Here is a 10,513-nt window from a genome sequence, read left to right on the forward strand (position 1 = left end):
AACATTTTTTATTTATTTCTAGGAGAGAGAGAGAGAGAGACAGCGTGAGCAGGGGAGGGTCAGAGAGAGAGGGAGTCACAGACTGAAACAGGCTCCAGGCTCTGAGCTGGCAGTCAGCACAGAGCCCGACGCGGGGCTTGAACCCACGAACCGTGAGATCATGACCCAAGCAAAAGTCGGACGCTTAACCGACTAAGCCACCCAGGCGCCCCTGGCATCCATTTTTAAAAAGCAACTTCAGGGGAACTTGGGTGGCTCAGTTGGCTAAGCATTCAAATCTTGATTTCAGCTCAAGTCATGGTCTCATGGTTTGTGGGTTCGAGCTCTGTGTCACTCTGCACTAACAGTGTGGGATTCTTGGGATTCTCTCTATCTCTCTCTCTCTCTGCCCTCTCCCATGCACACATAACTTTGCATGCTCTCTCTCTCTCTCTCAAAAATAAACAGTTAATAATAATAATAATAATAATAATAAAGTAACCTCACACATAGTTGTACTTGCTCTTTGTATTAGTTTTGCCTTACAAACACAGCAATTATAATAAATTCTATTTTGTGGGATTCCCAGCAAAAAGGAAGTAAAATGGTGGCCTATGATTATATGTTCCACATTATCATGTATATCCCTGACCAGAAGGAATCTCTACTTCGACTATGCTTCAAAAACAACTGAATCCCCTCTGCTTACTTTTTTTTTTTGAAATTTTTGTATTTTTGCTGGGTTTCCAATTTTGTTAACATATTTTTAGAGCAATTTAAAATTACAACGTAATTGAGAGAAAGAGACAGTGATTATTCTTCCCCCCCCCCACCCCCTCACATACAGAGCCTTCTCCCATTCCAACATCAGTCACCAGAAGGCTACATTTTTCATTTCATTTCAAGGATGAATCTACATTGATACATTATAATCACCCAAAGGCCACAGTTTACTTTAGGGTTCACTCTTGGTGGTATACATTATATGGGTCTGAACAAATGTATAATGCGATACATCTATCATTATAATATCATAGAGTATTTTCATTGCCCTAAAAATCCTCTGTGCAGTCTGGCCAATCACCTCCTCTCCCATACATAACCGTTGGCAACCACTGATCTTCTTACTGGGCCTGTTTTGTTCTTTCCAGAATGTCATATAGTTGGAATCATACACCACGAAGCCTTTTCAGATTGGCTTCTTTCACTTAGTAATACTCATTCAAGTTTCCTCCAGATCTTTTCATGGTCTGCTTGCAATCTTACACATCCGGTGACTGGAAAACATACCCCCAAACTAGCTTCTGACGCCCTTTATTTCAAGCCTTCTTTCTTCTCTACTGTACACAGAGCCAAGGACTATCAGAACTGGAGACTGAGTGGGAGGAGACGGGGATGTGTCTGGAAAGCTACTCCTACCCCAGAACAGCAGCAATAACTTATCCATACATGGAAATAACCTAAAAATCCCACACAGCATAAATGCATCCTCAACTCAACTTCTCTCAGCCAGGTGCCAAAAATACTCCAAGGTCACCTAACAGGAGGTGAAACATAATGGAGAAGTCAGAAAGGAAAAAGACTACAGTAATATGGACTGTGGTTTCTCCTGCAAAGTTTACATAAATATATGACAATATAATCACATTGTTAGGGCCCCTCCCAGAGCCTTGGAAAGAACCTGTGCTAGGAAAGTGCCCTGTAGCTTAAGCTTTATTTGCTTCACAATAAACCTGCCTCCCTTTTCTCACATGTAAAACAGCTAATAGGCCTAGCTTTATTGAAAGGAGTGAATGGGGAAAATATGCGGAAACACTGAAAATGAGAGGCTCCTTGGAATGAGATACACGCATACCGGACATGGAAAGTCTGTGGAGAATGTGTCTCCAAATCTGTCATCTCAGTGAATGTGAAATGATTATCTTTCTGGCCTCCTTCCATCTGAGTTTGCGTTCTTTTCCTTTTATCCTCACTTTTACATGTAATTCTGGTGTCTCCTTCCCCAGCTTTGCTTATATATTTTTCTTCTCTCATGTTTTATTTCCTGTTTTTTCTGCTCTCTCTTTTCTCCCTCCAGCTGCTCTTCTCCCCCTCATCCCACAACTCCAGTAGCCTGTAGAGCTGCTCCGCCAGCTTTTTCTAAGCTGCTTTCCATATCTTTAAAACCTACAGATGCAGGGATAGCCATCAATCTAGAAGAGACAGGCAGCCACGTGATGCCCGACTCTCCAGATGAGGTTTCAGGGTGACCCTGTCTGATCACCAGGCTCGACTTATGAAATACAGCCACTGATGAAATTCATGGCAGGCAAACTCCCTGCACGATGTGGGGCAACAGCATGATGGATGGGCCCCTGATGATGGATGGCTCCTCTCTTACCTTTAGTCCATGAAGTTTGGTTCATGAATTTCCTCCAACAGGGACTAAGTTGTCCAGAGATAAGATAACAACACTCAATTGGGAGCTGGGTTCTGGGCTTATTACTTGTTTAGCAATATCACCCTCATTACTCAGTGATGCAAATTATTACTGACAATGTAAGGTTTTAGTCCATTTTAGTGATTGTAAAATTAAGCAGACAGCTGGCGTATGGGTCAAGATTCTTAGCACTGTAAAAAATTATTTTCTAAAGTATGGACAAAACATGGAATTTAAGTAAAAGGGAAGATTTATATATAGGAGCTTAATAATCCTCCTTGTCATCTGTTCATTCTTTTTGGGAAATTACTATTACAGTTCACTATAATCTTAATCCTTCATAGTTTCTTTTTTATTCCTTAATACATGACCCTTTTTTTAGTATTAGGAAATGAATAAGAAGTCCGAATACAAAAAAAAAAAGTTGTGTGACTTAAATATGCCTGCTAACATTATCTCATTAATCCTCATGGTGCTTCTGAAAGATGTATGCAATGTATTTTTATCTCCATTTTACAGAGTGTGAAACCAAGATATCCTAAAGCTCTTTAACATACTTAAGATCACAGAGGCGTTCAGTAATATAGTCAGAAATAAAAGCCAGCTTTCCTTACAAGAAGGTCTCTGACAATTAATCAGAATCACAGCAAGTCTGCTCTTGCTTTGATGACTAGAAATTTTGTCTGAAGCCGAATGCTGATTTGGGCATGAATAAAGTCATCACAGCTGGTAATTTTATATCATTAGGAGATTTTTCAGTCCATATAACATAACATGTGCCCCTGCTTAGATTTGGGACATCACATCAAAGATAGCTACTGAAAAAAAAAATTCTTATGAAGAAAATCTTATTCTCCCTTACTTCATTTATAAAATAGAGAAGTCATTTTTATGGTAAACAGAATCCACAGACTCCAGAGGAAAAAGAAGTGGCAATGCAGAGTCAAGATTTTGTAAGAAGACAGTCAAGTATCCTGGAAGTTGGACTCAGTTACCTCCTCAGTTACCTCTGGTTTGTGGTCCTGGAAAAACAATACCAAGCATGAGTAATAATAACAGCCATGTCTACATGGAGCTGATATGGCAAAAATCACTCCTGTTTCCCCAATGCCTGCCTTAGCCCGATGAGCAAGGTATTTAATGCACTATTCTCACCTACAAAAGGGAGGATATATGAATCAATGATATTCAAATGTACCACTATCACTCTTCCCCAGTGTATTTCTACCTGCAGATGATCCTAATGTTCCTGGATTATTTCAAGTTCTTTCCACTATGTAACACTTTTACAACCAAGGGATCACTTCCATCAGCCTTCCACAAAAAGAATTTCCCATCTCTATGATTTCCAAGATTTTACATTTGGACGGCCATCATGTCACTTTCATTGAACAAATAACAACTAATTCAATGGTGTTCCAATTTTATTGACCATAATAGTCACCTGGGGTACAATGTTAAACATTCTCAGGCCTCCAGCAATTCTGATTCAGATGGGAGGAGGGGACTCAACATCTAAACAGAAACCCCAAAGGATTCTGATACAGGTATTCCAAGGACCACTCTTAGAAAACAAAACAAAACAAAACAAAACAAAACAAAAACCCACTACAGTATAAAGGACCTCTATTCCACAGATATAGAAATGGAGACTCAGAAAAGTTTTTCACCCAAGACCATTCATTCATTGTCAGTCAGTCAACAGATACTTACTATGAGCATAGATGCTCAGACACTATTGGTTTGTGCAGAATTAGAGCCTGGCCTGGTTCCTAATCCATGGTTATTTCTACTTAGGCTGCTGCCTTGTGTTATGGAAGTTCCAAATAATACAGGAGACTGAAAGGGGGTGGTTAGGAAAGGCTTTGTGGAGTGGGTAGAATTTGGAATTAACTCATGGATAAAATCCCAGAGTTAAAATCCAGAGGAGTTAATTCTCCTCAAGATGAGGAGAAAGGAACTAGCCCAGCACAGATATTAATAATGGTCCAAGGGCTTGTGTCCAGAACTGCAGATTGCACCAAGTAAAACAGACAAGTCAGGCAGAAATAAAAGAAGGGTGATATATCTCAAGGCCCCCTTACTTGGCATGTTTCAGGAGACCTCAAAGGCTTATCTCCTATATCTCTGGGCACTTCTTAAAGCCACATCCAAGTTTGTTAGGGTTCTTCTTGGAACAGGGAGAATTCCACCAGCAGCAGCCTGAGCCCTCCATACATAAGTACCCTCCAGCCTTCAGTGCCAGCAGCTTTGTCCTGAGCCCCTCTTTTCCTGTGGAAAAAACCTCTTCCTCATTAATAATTTACAGATGCAGGAACGGGAAGGAGATGAAAATGGCTACATGCAAAAGCCAGAAAAAAAAAGGATAAATATGATCTGGGGTGAGTCCTCAGGATCCTGTAGCCTCAGGAGGAAGAGAAGAAACATTAATCAAGATGTGTAAGCATGGGGCACCAGGCTGGCTCAGTCAGCAGAGTATATGACTCTTGATCTTCAGGTCATGAGTTTGAGCCCCACATTGGGTATAGAGCTTACTTTAAAAAAAAAAAAAAAAGTGTGTAAACATGGGCACTTTGATTCTCAGCCCAGGCTGCATATTAGAATCATCTAAGGAGCTCTTGAAAAAATACCAATCCTTGGCATCCCCACAACCAATGGAATCAAGAGCTGAAGGGTAGAGCTCAGGCATCACTACATTTTAAAAGCTCTCTAGGTGGTTCCACTGTGCATCCTGCATTGTGAACCACTGATCTAAAAAGTTAGAGCTTGCAGCATTATTTAAAATAGCCAAGGGGTGCATGGGTGGCTCAGTTGATTAAGCAGCTGACTTCAGCTCAGGTCATGATCTCACCGTTCTGAGTTTGATCCCTACATCAGGCTCTGTTCTGATAGCTCAGAGCCTGGAGCCTGCTTCAGATTCTGTGTCTCCCTCTCTCTCTGCCCCTTCCCTGCTCATGCTGTTTTTTTCTCTCTCTCTCTCAAAAACAAATAAACTCTTAAATTTTTTTAATTAAAATAAAATAAAATAGCCAAGACATAGGATCCACTAACATGAAGAATGAGTAAAGAAACTGTGATATATATATATTGGTATATTATTTAGCCATAAAAAAGAAGGAAATCTTGCCATTTGAGACTTGCCATTAGATAGACCATACACCATTATGCTAAGTGAAATAAGCTAGAGAGAAAAATACTGTATAATCTCACTTATATGTGGAATCTAAACAAACAAGCCAAAAGCCCAAACTTTTAGAAAAAGAGATCATGGTTAGTAGAGGCAGAGGGTCAGGACGGAGGGGGATGGAATAAATACCATGAAAAAGTACAAACTTCTAGTTATGTATAAGTTCTAGGAATGTCATGTAAAACATTATGATTATAGTTAACACTGCTGTGCAGTATATTTAAAAATTAAGAGAAAAAATCCTACAAGTTCTCATCACAAGAAAAGAAATATTTTTTCTTTTTAATATATATATAAAATGGTGTATGTTAACTAAACTTACTGTGGCAATCATTTCACGAAATATGTAAGTCAAGTCTCTATGCTGTATACCTTAAACTCATCTGGTGCTGTGTGTCAATTATATCTCAATAAAATGAAAAATAAAGACAGAATGGCAGAGCTTGAATATAAAAACGCAATACAAATGTATTGGAGGCAATGATTTGATCTACAGGTGGATTAAAACAGAGTAACTTCAATCTGTGACTAAGTGGTTGAACAAGAGAAGCCTAAGAAGCAAGTTAACAAGTTAAAGGCATGAGCCAGCATCTGAGGGTGGCACCTAGGGTTCTTGGTTGTGGAGAATCTAAATAGTAAGCCAGTGGGTGCCAGGCTAAATAAAATGACGTTTTAAAATATATATATATACACTTAAAACCTATTATTATCTTCACTTTTCAAATAAAGAAGCTGAGTCATACAGAGGTAAGATTGCCCAAAGCTCTTAATAGGACATTTGCTCAAAAATAAATAAATGAATATTAAATCAAACTGATTTCAATACAGGCAACAGAACATGGTTGAATTAGAAAACACTGCCATTTTTGAAGGTTAAAAATAGTTTAATATAGGGGTGCCTGGGTGGCTCAGTCTTTGGCTTAGGTCATGATCTCACGGTTCATGAGTTCAAGCTGTACAGACAGAGTGGAGCCTGCTTGGGATCCTCTCTCTCCCTCTCTCTCTGCCCCTCCCCTGCTTGCACACACATGTACTTTCTCTCTCTCTCTCTCTCTCTCTCTCAAAATAAATAAATAAACTTAAAAAATAGTTTAATATAGGCAATTCTATAGAGCTTATCCTAATACATTCCCATCTGATCCTGTCTTCAGGTATGGTTCTTATTCAATTGTTGTTGCTCAGACTGTATCCTGGCCTGATATTCCTCTGGAGCCTTCTTCTAAATATAATTTCCAACACAGCAGAATTGTACATATTCATATATCAACTTATCTATCTTTCTGTTTGCCTCATATCAGCAATCAATCCCACTTGATAAATAGTTTAAACCAAGAGAAGCAGAGTGAATAAATGACTCTCCCAGATAACAAAATCAGACTAATAAACCTCTTATAGGCTATCAACTCTAGCAGGAAGAACTGAGATTTATTGAACTAGCCAGCTTCTAGGTTTCTGTGAGAACAAGGGCAAAGCTGGCAGCAAAGTAACATAAACAAAGCCTGTGAACTTAGTCTATAACTTCTTTATTAAAAAGTAGGAAAGAGGATCAACCTTTTCTCCTCTTAGAATGTTATCCCAGAGGAAAGCTGCCTGGTCTCACAGTGGTTCAATAAGTAAGAGTATGCTAAGGAAAGTTTAATTTTAATTAAATTAATTAATTTTAATTAAGGAAAGTTAATGATTGCCATCCTATTAACTCCGTTCTCCACCACAGGGTACTATTTTTTATTTAGTCTCATCAGATTGCCTTGAGTCAGTTTCATGAGGCCAAAACCACATCTGTGTTATTCAGCTCTTGATTATCAGTGCCTGGTATGGTGTGTACCAAGAGGTAGAGGCTGACAAGTATTTGGGGGAAGAATAAGTTTATAAAAGTAGAAGGTGATATAGTCACAATACAAATACTAGCTGTTTTTCTAATCTCATCTTGCCAACTACTGACAATGTAATACTGGACAAGTTATTTAAATTCTCTGGGCTTCCCTTTCCTCATGAGTAAAAGAAGGGATTGGGATCAAATCACTTTTCAGTTCTGTAATTCCAATGCACAGAAGAGACTGTGATGGGGTTAGTCTTGTAAACTAGTTAACATTTTTTAGTTAATGTCTCTGCACTCTTTTCCTGGTCTATTCATCATTCCTCTCTATACTAACCCAAAATCATACCAGAGAAGGGCAAGGATGCAAAAATATGAATCAAATTACAAAGAATTCTCATGAGGCTTTTTGAGATATCTGAGGTCCCTTGACCATATTATATTTACAATAGCAAGGTTCATAGGGACAAAGCCTCAGTATGCAGAAGTTAGGTTCTCTCTGCGGATTGTCTGATTCAGTTTAGGAATATTTCAGACTCATATTTTATTTCATGAAGTCCCTATTTTCATTGCAGTACAATGCAATTAAAACAATTGAAATTTTCCTGTGAAAAGCCAGTTTCTCCTCTGTGGAAGGAAACCAGATAACAGCATCTTCTTAGTAAAGTCAAACTTTTGAAATTCTCTGTCCTTGTGAAGAAGCATATGCCCCAAATGGTAAATGGCATATGTTCTAGGAATCTACTCCATTCTGAAGGAGGAAAAGTAGCCCCAAAACCGCCACTCTTAACCCTCTATTTGCCAACCTCTTCATATTCCTTTCTACAAGGTTATAGGTTGAATCCAAAGGACTATAATATAAGGGAAAAAGAAAAGGGAGGGGAGAAAACAGAGAAAGACCTGGCACTCTCCATATCTACTAGAAAAGCCTTGAATTCTAATCTTACATCCTTATACATGGTAGAAAGAGGTCTTAGACTTTTAATTCCCTAATGAGGTTTGAATAACATACTTAAATTGTTAATACTTTTTGGAATATTTAATTGTAGCATTTATGAAGCAGCTCTGGAGAAAATACCACTGTCCCAGTCAGAAACTGAGGATGTCACATGCCTGATGGTTCTGTGAATTACTATTGTGTAATAGAGCAATCCAAACCCAGGCAGCTCAAAGCGGTACTGATTTTATAATATGTAGTAGATGTGGGTGAGCTGCTCAGATCACCTTTTAAGACTGAGGCACTCATTCCCTTGGGAATGATGGCTCTCAATAAGTTCCTCACACTACTCTGAAAAGAGCCACCTTGTCCAATGGGCAGCTCCCATCTAATTACTGGTCCTTCTTATGGGATTGGCTGATGCCTTTTTTTTTTTTTTTATGACTGCATTGCAGTTCAAGCCTTCCTTATGTGCAATCTTACTTCCTTTTCTCCTCCATAAAAATTGAACTCAACTGTGCCCCTCAATAAGTCTTTGCATATGCTCTATCTCAGAGTTTGTTTCCTGGGAAACTCAATCAAAAATAAAATAAATAGCAACTGAAGTGGACACTGTTGTGCCCGAATCATGAGTCCCAGAGACCTCCAAGGAGCCAGCACTGATGCAAATACAAAAGGGTCTTTATTACAAGCTCGAGCAGGGGCTCACCCACCTACCGGTGTCATGGCAGCTAGGTGAAGCGAAGAACAATAGCGAACAGGGTTTTTAAGGAGTAAGGGATGGGGGTGTTACAGTACATGTAGCATCATCACATAAGCACCAATTACAATTACAGCTTTGACCATTCAGTATCTGTGAGGTGTTCATTACTTTTGGTGGGACCCAATCATGACTCTTGAGAATCCTTTGAAAATGACCAGTTATGAGGTGAGTTCAAAGGGACCACGTGGAGTTCAGGAAAGAAGTGAGAAAATGGCTAGTTTGTATCTGCAGTTCCCAGCCTTGACTCAGACCATAGAAATGTTTCTTTTTTTTTTTTTTTTTTCTTTTTGATTAGCTGAACTGAGGGCGGTCTGAGGATGGCTTTAGCCTTGATCAATCTGGGACTGGGACTGGGGCTACGTGCAGCCCGAGGTTTCTCTTAATGGAGGACTTAATTTTTGGCTCTTCAGACACAATGGTGAAAGAAGTCTGTCTTTACTTAGGAAGCCCTGGGAGTGACCAGGGGAAACTGAATCAACCACAGCTGATTGTTAGTTACAATCACTTGTTAGTTACACTGTCCCCATCAGAGAAGTCTCAGAATGGCAACCACACAAGGGAAATGGCTCTGACTCCTTCCTGGGGGTGAGCCTTATTCTCTGTTCCAGCCATTGAGCTGGAAAACTGGCTCCATGGGGAAAAAAGAGTTCTGAGTTTCAGTCTTTGCTGAAATCCATGAAATAGTTTGGCTGCTTTCAAACCATTGACTGCTTAACAACTGGGCTCATCAAATTCCTAAATATTTCACAATAAGTTTGGGGAGCAGGAAGAGAGTCATATTCAGGGCACCATGCAACCTACAGAAGATCTGGTATAGGCCTGTCTGTGGCTTAGGCTTGTTGTGGCATGAGAATCAGAAGATCATAGCAACTAAGCAGAACAAGGTATATACAGAATATGAGTTGCTGACATGGGAGAATAAAAGTTAGAACGCAGATGCAGTGATGCTACAGGGTCCAAGAAGCAGTGAAAACAACGAGTAAGCAGTTGGTGATGAAAGGTAACCAAGTGGTGGCAAGATCAGAACTGAAAAGACTCTGAGTGATAAAGAGACGGGACGAGTAACTGAACTGTCTTAGTGGCAGGGTCATGTACTGAAGAGCGATCAACTTGCACTGAGGACACAGTACCTGGAGAGCTGCATTTCACCCCAGACATGGAGCTGTCTGAGTGCACTGCCTGTCCGGATGCAATCTCCATCGTCCTCATTTTCACATACATCCTCACAATCAGCCCCTATTATTTGAAGCAATCAGAGAGAATCTCTGTTGCTTACAAAGATATGAAGTTTATTAACCCCAGGTCACCATCTGAACTGAATAGCCGCAAGGCAGAAACAAAGCTCAGAGTGTATACAAAGGTTGTTAACATCATCAGAGGCAGCCCAAAATAGAAGCAGCAACCAAGGGAGA

The 10,513-nt window shown here is 39.7% G+C and overlaps 1 pseudogene; it reads right to left on the bottom strand.

Moving 5' to 3' along the window:
• The window catches only part of LOC120246288, a 19,409-nt pseudogene extending 9,108 nt beyond the window's left edge, over positions 1–10,301 (bottom strand).
• Positions 10,302–10,513: the final 212 nt, after the last annotated feature.

Source organism: Hyaena hyaena, unplaced genomic scaffold (genome assembly GCF_003009895.1).
Source record: "Hyaena hyaena isolate Hyena2069 unplaced genomic scaffold, ASM300989v1 scaffold_461, whole genome shotgun sequence".
In the NCBI taxonomy this organism is placed as follows: Eukaryota; Metazoa; Chordata; class Mammalia; order Carnivora; family Hyaenidae; genus Hyaena; species Hyaena hyaena.